Below are 15,807 nucleotides of genomic sequence, written 5' to 3' on the forward strand. Positions count from 1 at the left end.
CAGCCAATTGAGTACTGTTATTGGTAAATTCGCTACACTGCATAAAAACCGCCTCGTAATATTAACTTTCATTGGTACGTTCATTCATTGATTAGTTCAGGTTGTTTGCGCCTTGCTGGTGACTCTCAATGACTATCAATAGAGGATACATTCACTTCAATATTTATTTATGACGCGAGCTAACTCTATTTACATGCGCACGCCCCGCCCACGCCGCGCCTGCGCAGTGCAGTCTGCATGCGATGCAATGGAAACAACTGAACTTGGATCACAATTGTGATAAAATTAATAGAAATTGTAATAAAGAAAACATCCTTGCCTTGTATGTTTGTTAAATAAACAAATTCAAATGACAGGTTGCGATAAATCTATTGGTTAAGTGTTCCTTAGATTACTGAAAACATGTCTCTTTTGGTTATAAAAAGAGCAGTAAAGTTTAACTTACGATAAAGACAAATATAGAGCCTACAAGTTTGGTTTCGGTTTCATGATATCAAGTTTATTTCAATTCAATTGAAATATGTGAGAAGGAGTCGTGCTTACAGTATCAAGAGAACTTGTTTTTACACTACAAAAGTAAATTGTTTAACAATGCTGTTTTGTTACAGACTTAATGGCTTTACATCTTCAAATGGCTAATCTAAAATACAGCTCTTTAATAATGCTCAAGTTAGTTTAGTTGTTTATATAAATCGCTAATTTACGACACGTGCTTAATTTAATGGTGGATTGTGTGCGTGTGCGCAGTCCTCCCACGGCGGCGCCCGCGCTTGTAGCCTCGCCATTGTCACATCTGCTGGGAGATTGTTCGCCAGATGTGGCTAATACTAAAAACTGTAGTAAACAGCTTGAGTACTTAGTTATGGACAATTATTAGGTCATGTTTTCTGTTTAATTAGCTTGCGTAATTATGTTATGAGTAGATAACACAAGGGTTAATGCAGTTGAACTTGTGTTGCAGTTAAGAGGTTAAGCATCTGACAAGGTGATTTAAAGGTCTGTAGACTTTAATGAGAAAATGTTTAGATATGAGTTATGGTTTTACAACATTTATACGTGGCAATTTTGTTACAACCTGCTAAAATCCATTAAAGTGTAATGAAGAGTAAGAAGAAAAATATTCACAAGGTAGTGCCTACTTAGAAACATTGATAATTTTTTTATGAAGTATTTGAATCGTTATTTATACCTTACAGTCTTATACCTTGCGCAACTCTTTTCTCCTAAACGGCTATAAACTGGTCATCTCTGCGCTGTCCATAATCTTTGCGCGGAGTGTGTTCCCGCCCACCGGCTGTCACTCGCGCTAACTACCTCCGCGAACCATCGCGTGTGGCCACCATCAACTGTACACATGCTTCGAACACTACAACTTTATCACAAACCAATAGAGTCCAAATTCCCTTGGCCGACTAATTAAGATTATCAATGAATATTAATGAGCTGATAACGCGTTGAGAAAAACTCACCGAGTTGATTTCTTGACACTGCAGCTTATCTGAAACGAAAACAATTTATTTAGATATAGATAACGGGAGGCTTAGAGAACATTCTGTTGTGATAACACTTGGAAATATACATCATAGTTAGAGGCTGCGACTTGTGTAGGTGGGATTAAAGTTAATTAACAAGCGAACGATAACAGCTCTACGTTTAACGAAGTATCTTAATGCTAAGCCAAATTAAATGTATGAGCATGTTTTCATTAGGAAAGCTATTATTTTCAGAAGTGTTGAAGACATCAGTTAAGACAACAGTAAAACCCTTTAGTATTCTTGAAACAGAGGAATGGCAACTAATTTCTAACCTCGAAATAACTTAACAAATCCACACAAAGTCACCTTTATTCCAAGAATAGCTGTTACATATAGTGGTATAGTTTGGAGCGCATTACTTTTGCCATAAATCCGGGCATGAGCACCCGGAACTGGGGCCGCGTCGTGTTTAGTACGGGGCCGGGCGCCGGACCAGACCGGCCCGCGACCGTGCTGCCACCGCACCGGCGCGGCGGCGGAGCTGTCAATGCAGGATGCGGTCAGACACGATTCCGCGCTTCGCTGACACACGGCTAAGGAATGTAGGCGACGGTTCTGTCTGTACGATGATTTGTGATTGACTACAAGGACGTTAGAGTTTCTTCTGTTACCCATTGAAGGTCAATGTATTAGGTTGATGGAGAATTTTAGATAATGTATAACATCGGCTCAGCTTGTGATATGAATCGGCCTACACTTTCTTGATATTATTCTAGCCGGTAGCATCAACCGATTTTTATATCAAACATCTACATGATGGGTAGTAAAGATGGTTAAATAATTACATCGTTTTTATTTAATCAGTGGGTTTTCAACCAGTTTACCATCCATTACCCCTGTGTATCACATCAGATACGTGGCGCACAACACTCGAATGTTCCTAATTATTGTGTTGTAGTGTAAACTGGCAGTGGCGATGTAAACAGCTCGGCAATTGACTCGTCGAGCACAGGACGTCATAAACTCGCGTCATGTGCCGGACCACCGACCGCGAGCTGACTCGGACTAACCGTACAACAAGGAGTCTTTACTATGTGTGGCCTTAGTGCCAAGTAGTGGTAATTATTGTGTGATTAGTGAGTGATCGTAAGTGTGGAAAATGACTAGACGATAAGCATCATGATGGTTTTTAGTAGTTTCTAGTTTATCGAAAAAATCCCAAGAGCGAATAAAGATTGTACAGTATAATAATATCAATCACGCTAAATATGGTTACGAAATCAACAATTATAGAAACCCAAACTTTATCCTCAAAACACGTCTCAAAGACAATTATGCTCATGCAAATAAATTCTCACTCAAGGTACCACAAATATAGCGCTGTTACTGCGACTGACGAAATATAGCGCTGTATAAAATCTGCGGGTTTAGTTAATGTATGGTAAATACGTTAACCCGTCTGGTGTCCCCGCAGCCTCCGGCCGGCGCGGAGCTACCCTCGCGGCGCGGCGGCGCGCGCCCGCGGCCTTCACTAATCGAGCCATTAAACCCCACTACTGTTCATATTCATACGTGTATGCTCGTGCCAACTTTGCATACGTATGTACATAAGAAGAAGATGAATAAATGGCTGAGTTATGGTCTTTTTGGATAGTAACTTCCATATTTTTAAAGCTATCACACTTATTTCACAGGTTATAAGTAATAGTCTTAATTTTGTGTTAACATAATTCTTGAACAAAAAAAGTTTCATGGACGATACTCATGTGACAACAAATGACATTTTAATGATCATTACCCACAGACAGAGTCGCAAGACTTCATCCAAAGAGAAATACTCACATAAAGCGACATGCAAAGTAAGGGAACAGCGAGAGAGCGGCGCAAACCGGCGCACCTTAAATAATAATGAATTTACGACAGCCCCGACATATTTAAGTACATTTTAACATCATTACGATTCGCCCTAATTTGATCACGGCTCCACGTTTCAAGGGTTAATCTTTTTATATTAGTTAATGGTAAAACGAACGAACGGAAATTGAATTAAACTGGTTTTTGCAGATCGACATGTTACTTGATGAGAGGAGAATTGAAAATGTGTGGAGAATGAGTTTTGTGAAGAGCTTTCAGGGAAATTGTCTTATGTGTTGGCTAGCTGAGTAAAAGTGAGAAAAATACTGAGGACTATAATAAATTACAGAATAAGGTTTACTTAATACCAAACTTTTAACTAGCTGAAATGAGCAAGGGAGATCCTAATTCCTATAGACAGAACTGCCGATCTGATACCTCTGCTCAGTTAAGTTATGAATGAATAGTCATAATGATTATGTGCAATGTAAAGTCGTCAACAATAGAAGGAATCCCCTTACACTGCGACATGGGATCATGAGTTTCGTCAATTCGTCGGCTATGAAAGCTGAAGCTGTTACCGTGTCATGTGACGCGGAAGGGCGTCACTCCACAAATTGTTCCTTTCATTCGCTTCACACTCAATTAAATGCACAAATTCTATAATGTGCGACGTCTCTATTATGTTCGCTGTTCTAACGACAGGGCTGTCAACTTACTGATTTGGAATATAAAGTATTATTGAGATTTTTATTTTGGTAGTTTGTTAAGATCCTTGTGCTTTAAATTACAGACACTTTTTAAATTTATTGTCCGAATAAATCAGTTCGATTGGACTGTCGAAGGATTCGAAGACGAAGGAATCTATAAAATTTGTTGTTATAAAACAAATGCTCTTGAGAACTTTCGAGTAAATGACATTCTTAAGTTACAGATACGTTTATCTGAGTTGCGTCAATAGAAAATAAATAAATTATCCGAAGCTAAAAAGGGCATATAAAACAGAGCACGCTGCTCAACAATGACATAAATGTAAAGTAATAATTAAAGATGGTTAGCTTAAACCCGGCGCGGAGTAAAGCCAGTACTTATCGTTCCCCTCCGTTTTATTGAGCGATAACAACTTTTAAACGACTTCATTTAATCGGCAAACAGTTCAGATAAAACCATTACGCGCTCAATTTCCCATCTACTCTATTTTCCTTTCCATTCGATCAATTCCTCGCCTAAGATAGCTGAATTTACCTAAGCGAAGGGCAGTAGTCTCCCGAGACTGAACTGGCTTCACTGACTGCCCATAGTCTTGTGTAGACGATTAACTAAACGATTATTAGTTCCGGACAGTCTAGGTCCAAATAAGAGAGAAATATCTATAATTTATGTTATATATTAAGTATGAGGTTTTAGAAACCAATTTCTATATAATCACAAAAAAAATATTATGTATCCTAGAGAAAAATAGTAAGTAAAAATAGGAATAGAGATCTTCTCAGACAATTCTAGTATTATAGAGGTAAATATGGAAAAATGGAAAACATTATTTTACACAAAAAAGAAAGAAAAAAGCATTTCCATATCTTTTTGTAGCAACCCTACTGGCTTTATAGAATAGTGTGGATCCTAACACAATCCCACGTCACAACATTATGACGGTGTATCGGCAAACAATTGGCGCATTAAGGCGGCCCATTCACGTGCGTCTTCAGCCACCGGCGTGTTTCTTTGTTACAAACCCACTCTTACCATTGTGGAGTGCTACGCCATTTAATACAATATAAAAGCTTTTGTTGTTGAATGTAGAAGAAAAAATATTAAAACTGTTTAACTTTGACTTATGTAATTATATAGTAAGAATATTTATAGTATTAGAAGCCTATTTAATAGAGTCCGTAGTAGCTTGTGAGTATTAATTATTATTGTAGATAAAACTGTCCTTTATTTATAAATAGTACAACTATGAAACAAACTTCTTCAATCTGCAGTTTTATTAAAAAGTTTTTAATACATGTTGGACTTATGCGTTATCAAACTGAAATCAATAAAATTCTTCTTTTTTCTGTATTCTATAAGCTTCACAATGGGAACGCACAGAGTCACGTCAAGCGACATTTTTTGCGTCGCATTAAGTCGCATTCACGCCACAATAAAGCTCTTATGACTTGTCATTTCGTCCGTCTGAACAAATCCACGACGGATTTGACGCGTTAAATATAATCTGTGAATATGACACAATGGGAATGAAGTGGTGGGAGTGGCCCGCCTTATATTGTTCAAGTAATCGGAAGATCGCAGCAGCTGGGATGGAAAATGTGCCGAGGAATTACACTTTAATTTTATTATTATTTAAACAACAATAGCGTGTGCAATGTTAAGTAGTGGGACTCGATGATCCTTGTATGTGATAGTATTACGTTAAAGAGATGTTCAGTCAAAGTTGCCCAATGGTTTGTACATTATTTGTCTTTTTAATATTTCATGGTCTCAACCAAGGTAGGGACAAAAAAAGACCTTGCGGCAGGTCATGAAAATTTTTACGTATTTAATAACGCTTTACAAGTCCATTAGACACTTCGGAACAAGCCTTAGTAGGTATCTCACCGCATTTGAGAAAGCAAGAGATTATTTTTGTTAAATCTGCATCAATAAAAATCTGCAAAGGAATGTTTCACAAATTAAAAATTCTTTGTCATTTATAAACAGTGATCTCCAATGAAGGAGCCTGGTAAGTTGTCTTCGGGTGCATTACTAATTGTTGACGCATCCGCAAATAGCGGTGATTAACAAAAGCGCAATGTATCGCGCCGTGTCGAGGTGTCGCACGTCACGTGTCGCGCGCCGAGGCGACATAACGCAGGACTACGCGCCGAATCGTTTAGCCTGGTATGTCTGAATCATTTCGAGGATACTTATTCTGATTGCAGTTCGTTTCTTTAAGATGAAGAATTCAATATTTATTTTCTTCATAATAAATTTGATCAAATTGATTGATTAGGAGAAGAACTAATAAATTAATTATTTTCAATGTTAATCTTTCTTTGTAAAATTGCCTTCAGCTGGTCAGCTGGTTAAGACAACAGCTTGAGGAGACCAAAGAGAATTTGTTACGGGTTCGTATATTTATGATAGGTTTATGAGCGATTAAATGAGGTGAACATAAAAAATAAGATAACAAATAAATTGCTGGATTGCTTTATTCTATATCGTACTGGTTGATCTTGAATATGTCCTGACGCGAGTGTGTTGACAGCGAGCTTGAAGCGCGCAAACGCGCGTCAAGACAGCTTAATAACTTAATCTTCACTTTATATTTATATTATAGGATTCGCGTCAGTTCCCGAGGAAACGCGCCGCGTCGTACGTGCGATACGCGAGTAACCGCTAGACACGCGTGTCGCCCGGCGAACATCTACCTTGCGGCTGTGATTTACTTACTATTGAGTTCATATCTATTACAGCTAAAGTTACGAGTATTGTGCCTTCATATGTGGATTCGTTTAGGGTTCAGTCAGTGTCAGCTCAGGCATAAAGTCCCCGCTTAAAATAATACTGCGAAGATCTGTTAGTCGACCTACAACGGGCGTTGTTTACATCTCTTACAATGGACAAATCGATCGATTATACATGTCGTACACGTGCTCATGAATAAAACTTAATAATTTAAATAACAACAACGTTTGTCATCCCACAGGACCACTTCCGGTGTTAACTATTCATTGTGTACATTATTGATATTTACATGGATTTAATTGTATTGTTATATAAGCTAGGTTTTAAAAGCATCCTGGGTTTTGAATAGTCTGTGGACATAGCGTCAGCTCAGTCATATTATTGCGGTTGTGAAAAGCTTCCAGAACTATAACAATACTAGCTTTTCGCCCGCGGCTTCGCCCGCGTCGAGGTCGGTTATATCGCGTTTCTAAGAGAACTCTTCAAAAGTACGGGATAAAAACTATCCTATGTTCTTTCTTAAGGTCAACTCTATCTCTGTGCCAAATTTCATTCAAATCAATTCAGTGGTTTAGACGTGAAAGCGTAACAGACAGACAGAGTTACTTTCGCATTTATAATATTAGTAGGGATTATTTTAAAATGATGGCCGTCCCTTGTCTCCTTAACATAGAATTAATTTCATAAAATATTAGGTTACCCTTGATTTGTCCATGAATCACGTGATGTTTTTCAAGATTTAAAATTCTAGTCGGAACATATAAAATTATTCGTTTAAACTACACATTGAAATTAATATCTCGAATCTGCTCAACGGTCACCCAGAGTGAAACAATCAGAAACCCTTTGTGTGGTAATTGAAGGTCCTGCTTGGTCCCGGCAGCCGACACCGCATCCATCACGGCTGGTTAGCTGGTCATTACGGCGTCGCCACCATCCATCACGCACCACTTGCTCGCTGTCACACGACACCGCTGTTACTCTGACTGCCGACGCCCGCTCTTCATACGTCCTTATTTATAAATGACTGGTAACTTTGTATTTCCTCTCGAAATTAAGTCACGTACGCACAGTGTACTTGGAGGAGACCATTGACATAACTCTGAATGTCTCGGGACTGTGATTGATAGAGACCAAGAGTGATGAGCCGCCAATAACATGATCGTGTGACACTTTTATTGGGTAAGTAATTTCTGTGAAAGTGTAGGTGGCGCCGAACAAGTGTACGTATTTACTTCTGACTGGCTAAAGTAATAATCCATATCTGTATGCAATAGAATAATATGATGCTCTTAGTTCGTATTTCTTGAATGGGAAACTGTCAGACTGCGCGGTAACTACCCTAATAAACCAACAGTTTATCTCAGTTTTATGAACTCTAACGTAAAGTAAAACCACACGATATTCGAGACCGAACGTATTCATCATATTTACGTTAGCCATCACTCTGACAGCTCGATGCGTACGCGCATGCGTTTGCATACAAACACATAGAATTTCATCGACACCCGTTACCTCATTTCAAAACAAATAACAGTTTATTTCAGTACTGAAATTTCAACTTTGTGGTTTGGTAATAAAGTTGTAAATTGAGTGAAGTGGTCAAGAGATAACAGTAACATTATTTTCCAAATGATATTTAAAATTCTGTGTTTTTTCTTAATCTTACTTAATGTTCTGCCTCTGGAATCAATTTCGTGGTGTTGTTGTTACAATTCATACCCTAATTGGAAGCACGTAGAGTATAATTTGGTGTGATTGTTTGTGAATGTTATGGAGCGGAAGCCGCGGCGAGGGTAGGAGTATATTTAGACTAGTGGTGTTCAGCGGATGCGCGCGGGTATTGCGACTATTCGCGTTTTACTTTTATTGCTAAATATGTTTATGTTTGTATCTTATTGCACGTAAATTCTTGTGAAAATAATAAATTATATTAATGTCTTATGTTTTTAGATTTAGATGTTAAATTAACGACTTTATTTTTATCTGTTTCGCTTTCAGAGGTTCGACCGTCTGTGGCTGTTTCTGATTTTATGTTAAGGTAGAGTTTACCATTGTTTCCAGTGCATTGACTTCATGGACAGCCGAGTGGTTGAGGTCACGACGTTAAACCCAGTATGGGCGAAATTAAATTAATAATTATTTAATTTTAATTTAATAAAACTTTCAGTTTATCGAAAACTGCTTTGAATAATGAATAGTGACATATATTATACCAACTTCAATTTAGAGCTTTATATTATTTTCAAACAGTTTTTATTTAACCATACCCGGTAAAACCAGGATCTGAGACGGCTCGGGTAATTTTTAAAGTCTACATAAACACAACTTATTGATAAGCCAGTTTACAACATACTACCACACTATATTATGTACTAGTGGTCATGCTAAGAGTTTATACCACAGCACGAGTCATCCGAGAGAGGTAGAGTCGGGCTTATCAGCACAGATTGCTGATCACTATCTACGGTCAGCGAGTAAACAGGGGGTCAAACTGATATACTCGGACTGCAGGAGCTTTAAGCACTAGTCTATAGAGAGTGAGTCCTTTATAGTAGCTATTTATGTTAAGTTTTATCGGTTAAAGTAGTAAGTACGGCTTTTTCGCATGAAAATGAAGCCATAAGACTGTAATCTGAAAGTCAAGAACATGACTTAACAGAACAAATTTATTAGTTCACTTGATTATAAAGAAGTATGAAGTTACATATTAGTGAATACTTAATGTACCTCAATGCTTGCACATTATAGATACGTCAGATACGTGCATAGTAGTACCTACGCAGTACTACACTACGTAGTAGTGCATACGTATTGTAGGGATCGTTTATCTAGATTGGGATCCCAGCGAATCCTTAACCACGAGCTGGGAGTTGTTTATTTATTATTGTATTGTTGGAATGTAAGAATGTCTTTAATATCTAGAATTATTTAGTGCTTATCATCAAAAAGAAATGACAAATGATTTGCAGGTACTTAATTATTTCATTACTATATTTCAGTTTATAATTTACCTTTAACTTTGCTCTCATCACTAACATAAGTTAAATCTGAAAGCTGCACGTGCTTATGGTAGATGTATGGTGTGAGGTGGATCAAACTCACGTGTAAACATATGTATGTAGCCGCGGCCGCGTCCGCCGCGCGCCGCAAATAGATCGCTCCCGTATCGGACATCTATTTCACTGTAAGCCACGGAATCTATAGACAAGGCATTTCAATATTTTGATACTCAAATGGTAAAATAACTTTATAAAAAATACTCTGTTAGTTGTCATAAAGATGCGCCTTAGAAAATAAGAAAGACAATGAAATTGTTTAAGATTAGGAGAAGAAAAGTTTTTCAGTGAATTAAACTAATCTAATCTAAACTACAGCAGTTTTAGAACAACACATCTTTGTATGATAACTGGTAAATATCAGTCACAAAAAAACATATTTTTTCTTAATTAGGTATAACATATTCGTCGTAAGATATAGAGCAAAAAGTTGTTGGATAAGAAAGCCTCCATTGTTGGATAGCATAGAGTTTGAGTGAGAATCGCAACACTCATTTGAAAATCAAAATATTTAGTCTTTATGCCTAAGCTTGTTAGTACACATATTCATCGTATTCATCTATATTTGAAGAAAGAGTTTAACGCTTTTGTATCCTGTTCTCAAGTCTATGGTCAGAACTCCGCTCCAGAAGCCAACGTTTTGATTGAGTCCACAGTTTATATACAACATTGGCTCGCTTGTTAATTCTACACCTTCGACTTGCACGTCAATACTACACAGACGTAAACTCCACATGCCATTCATCTGATACAAAACCGACGCACCAAAAGAATAAAGTTGTTTATTCTTTGGCGAAATATCTGTTGTTTAATCAAGCAACTGGCCAGTTATATTTGACAGGTTTATCGACTTCTGAACTGGAGGAAAATGAACTGCAATGGTATGTTGTGTTTCTAATATGTGAATGATGTATGCTTTGAACTCGTAAACTTGGAGATTTACTGGACTATTGCTGGCTATTTGAAGATTATTCAACACGATTGGTCTTTTGCAAATGTACCCCGGATTAGAACTGTTTGATTGTAGATCGGTTTATTCGCTTGTTGATTTTCTTTTGTAATTCTATTAGCAACAAGGAAGTTTTAGATTTGCTGGTTTAGCTAGGCAAATCAATACAAAATGGTTTCGACTGAATCTTTAAATTAAATTTTCCCTCACATTTCTAGAGTTATTCAAAGCGAAAACAAAGCTGCATTCCCAAATTTTCCACAAATTCCACACATCATTCTCCCCGTGGAAGTGCAATCCAATCTAGTATAATTTCTAGGATAACAGTTAGTTAGCAGGCGGGGTACAGCGGCACATCCGCGGCGGTGGCGATCGATCCTCATCCATCAGTGGTGCCGGTGACAGCGCACTTATTGGGTAATTGTGGGAGTCAGCTACCTCGCGCCTCGCGGTGCAAAGTACACTGGGATTGTTTGGATAGCGAGCGCCAGACAACTAGCTAGCTGCTATTGAGACTAGCTACAATTTCGTAAGACAATACGATTGCCTTGTGGAGGCCGATCTCGTTATAGAACAAACAGTTTGGTTAAAGAATTGTTTCGCAAATTCATAAGGGTCACTTTATTATTTTACGTTGGTATTTTAAGTGACAAAAATAGGCGATTGCTGTTGGTGTCTGGATCTGGAAATTAAAATCGATATCAAGAAGTCGAAACGCAAGACATGGACATGAGCCCATCATCATCATCTCAGCCTATAGTTGTCCACTGCTGGACATAGGCCTCTCCATATGTTCTCCAGCCCAACCAAAACAAATTAAAATCATAGTTAACAAGATATAATTATTCGTAGCTAGGGGCCGCACACGTCCACACATAAATATCACCCTAATTCCACAGTGCTACTATAAAAACAAAGTCAAACAGTAGCCCAGCGCACTACAAACAAGTGACGAGTTAAGCAAACATTTGGGACACAAATACGACACGGCCGTGTTGACGGTACAAACGGACCTGCCATCATCCGCGTGATTTTTAAATGGTGGCGTGACCAATCACTAATGTAATGCCAAACTTGTACGTACTTGACATGTGAAAGTTGCATGTCAAAAGTGCTGATTCAATTTGGAATGAAGTGGGTATGCAGATGTGAAAAGTCATTGGTAGTTGTGACACCGCGATACTACAGAAAAACAAAGTAAAGAGGTTTATATCTTATCTAGATATAAATTGAACAAACTTTTTGACATTCAATCGATAAAATAAAGGTGTTTAGAACTTCCTTGAAGGAAACTGCCGATAAACTAATTGTCAAACACAATAATTCAAAATTAGAAAAAAAGTTTGTTGGATTATTATAGCAGGAATATTTTGTAAGAAGCACGACAGTGCGAACCACTTTGCTTAGCTCTTTAAAAACCTTGACTCAACAACGTCAATACACCTTAGTATCATTTTCATTGTAACTAAAGAATGTTGAGCACAACCTAATTCTCGGTCGCCTCAGTTTAAATACACAGTACGCAGTATCCCGACACTGTTAACCTGACAATGCACACACATTCTGTTTGCACAGATGACGAGCCACACTCGATACCTCAGCGCGGACGATGACGAGTCTTGATACTTGATGTAACACTCCATAGAACAACTTGGGCTGTGTCGAGATATAAACAAATATTATGATGAATTTCTTGTGCTGGTCGAGTGGGTTACCTCGCGGGTGGATCACGCACGGAGTGTCTGACCACCGCCGTGGACAGGTGTACTCGTTTCAACGTGCATCGCATAAGTATGTTAGATTTATTGTATTGTTACTATGCTTTCGGATACCTAAGAAAAAATTCAATGTATTATTATTTCTTCGACCACGATTATAATGCAGTTTCCTGGTGTTAATGATTTTGTAACTAATTCTTTAGTATCGTACAGACACTTGCTATTTCAAATCCCATCCCACAGTCGTTGCTGGCACATTCCTCACAGTCCGCGACGTACCCGGACGACATAAACTGTCAGTTGATATAAAGTTTTACGACAAACTGTTTTGTTGTAAACGCGGTCTTAACTGCACATAGCTCTTAAACTTAATAAGCTTGCAGTGCCCTGTGGCTTGAAATAAAATACACTATGCTGTGTTTACTATTCCCATATTTTAAAACAATGCTTACAAAATCATAAGCAAAATCTTTATGGAAATGCTCTCGCTAAATTTATACCTATTACACCCATTTCCTGATTTCTATGGTTCAGACATCACTTGCAGTTTTTATGACTAAAGGCAACCATTAAAATGCTATATTTGTAACCCATGCTATGCGTATGCAGACTACAGGGTTATTGGGAAGGACTGAACACAATTCTAATTAGCAGTAACAAGGAATCAATAGTGGGAGATGTAGACCAGCGGTGGTCGAGGCGAGCCCGCAGCGGCGGGAGTGTGGAGCGCCTTCAGTCAACATTTGAATACGAGCACAGCGTTGCACATGACCCACTGCTAAATACGCAGGGCTGGAAGTAGAATGGACTAATAACCATTAAAAATGCAAAATAATACCAAAATCCGTGTTATCTAACATAACAATACTGTTAAATTAGATTATGCTACATGCAGACCGTAATCACGTAGCTCATAAACACTGCATGCGCGAATGTATTACATTAGCATTGTATCCCGAGGGACGCGGGAATGATAAAACATATGCATGTACTGATTAAAACAGATTAGACTAAAACGAGCGTATTGTTAAAATAGCAAATCAGTATAGGATCACAAAATATCTAGTTAGTGATATTCTGATTTAGTGCGATGTCTTGGCTACATGTATCGAAGCCGTGTACAACCCTACACGAGCGCGCTGATTGCTGATTGCTTTAGCGGGCAGGCTCGTTAGCGCCGCCCCGCTCCGCTCCGCTCTGCATGGCTCCGCTCCGCACGGCGTCGGCCAGCGCACATGTCACCCGTAATTAGTAACCGCGATTGATTGCTGCACACTAATTGATTGGGAATTCCGTTTTGGTATGTAAGGCAGTTACTGCAGTTGTTGCTGGACACGTTCTCTTGTTACTTCCATCAGCTTAGACCGTTGAACTCAGATACTAAATGCAATTGTTCTTGTAAGGAAATGCCTTACAAGTCTCCCTTTAACTCCCTTAAATATGGCACTTCCAGTATAGGTTTTACAATTTATCACGCACAGCTGATTTATCTTTCTCTACAAAAAGGTCAACATTCAAAGTCACAACATTCCAATAAAATAATCATGTCACAATGATTGGAAATAAAAGTCTTGTCCCACATTATCTTGTCCTTCACTTGTGACCTAAATATCAAATTGGTTGTCATTGGAAAATGAGCTTTATGTCGTTGTGAAACGGATGTGTACGAAACTAAAACACACAGTATAATGTAGGGTCAAGTGTTGATCACATAAACAATGATCTAAATCACGTTAGTGTCGACGCTGCGTGGCGCATGCTGTGGCGTAATAGGACAACTACAAGATGTGCGCAGAAGTGCTGGGGAATAAGGCGTAGTAGCACGTTTTGTATAAAACTAATGGCAACAGTGTTGGCTAGAAATTAATATTTAATTATTTATTTTTAATATGTGAAGGCAATTGAATCAAGAAGATTCTCCATTTCAGCGAAATTAGACAAATCAAATACATGCCATCATCTAGTAACCTATAGATGTCAACATAAGGGCCTCCAGTAAATTGTCATAAACGGGCTTTCTTGTCATCGAATCAAGCCTTAACAAATAAAAACATATCGAATATCCACGAACAGAAAATAGACATTAATTAATCCATTACCCTAATAGAAAGTCAGCGGCCGATCTATTACGGGGCGTCTCCAGCCAAAACAAACATCTAATAATAACGTAACACGAACAGACAGACAGACGCACATGTCTAATTAGTTCCGAGATATCTGACGCGTCCGCTGTTTTGTTCGCTTTTAATCTTCTGCTAATTAATTTGTTATGGTGCTCCTGAGTGTGCGCTGACGCTGACGTGGTGATTTGTCTCATTTATTTAGTAGTGTCTTAATTTTGGTTGTATTGTGGTTTGGAGTGGGATAGCGCACTCATTATAAAGTCAAAGAGTTTCTTTAAGACGATGTTTCATTCTTCCAGAAGTTATTGATAATTAAATTTAAAATTATACGATACGAATATATAACAGAATATTAATTTAATATTAGTATTTTTATTTATTGTTTCACTAGCTCGTGGCTAAGCTACATCTGCACCAGTTGATGGATCATGGGTGAAGCTACGCTTTATATCGTTGGTGCATGGATTGGTGACCATGACCACCTTTATCTTAACGAATTTCTCCGTATGTCGGAAGGCACATTAAATTGATCTATCTAATCGAGATCTTTTTAAATGTTTTATATACCGTATTCGCGGTGAGTGTGACCCCACTGTGGTGTGTCTCAACACGTGTATTATCGTCGCCCCGCGGTACTGACACGAAGACATTTCACTTGCAAAATTAACTGTTTTCTCTCGGTTTTCAGAAACACTGAAATTCACTGTTCCATTGTAATTACATGAACACGTAAATTACACGTGAAATAATGATGTTTTAGCCACGGTATTTACCTCGAAGTACTCGTAGCTACATTTGTATCATAATGTAAAATCTTGATACTTGAGACCTTCTTCGTTGCCATTTTATTACAGCATTGAAAAATAAGTATTCACCTTTAAACTATCGATTATGTAAAAAGATAGTATAAAAGGTAGCTATTAAAGTTTGTAATAAAATTACATGCATTTACCTTCAACTGCCGCAAGTTTCAGCCAGGTTACAGCGTGGATGAGATTATTTACATAATAATAATTATACCATTTCTAATCATTATATAAAACATATTTAAACATAAAACGGTAGCTTCCATTTTTGAACAAAATGAACGACTCCAGGTTTTGTTATTCTGTCGCACATTAATTAATTAGTCTGAGAGAGATAACACGACATAAAACTGTCTGCTCCACAACACTGACTGGG

General features: G+C 38.0%; 1 protein-coding gene across 1 annotated transcript in view; it reads right to left on the reverse strand.

Annotated features, from left to right (window-relative positions):
- Window positions 1–15,807, reverse strand: part of LOC113498219 (frizzled-2) — a 129,382-nt gene that overhangs the window by 80,535 nt on the left and 33,040 nt on the right. Inside the window, exon 3 of the mRNA XM_026878166.1 lies at window positions 1,470–1,498. The gene's annotated coding sequence lies outside the window, so the exon portion shown is untranslated. The remainder of the gene's footprint in view (window positions 1–1,469; window positions 1,499–15,807) is intronic.

Source organism: Trichoplusia ni, chromosome 1 (genome assembly GCF_003590095.1).
Source record: "Trichoplusia ni isolate ovarian cell line Hi5 chromosome 1, tn1, whole genome shotgun sequence".
NCBI lineage: Eukaryota > Metazoa > Arthropoda > Insecta > Lepidoptera > Noctuidae > Trichoplusia > Trichoplusia ni.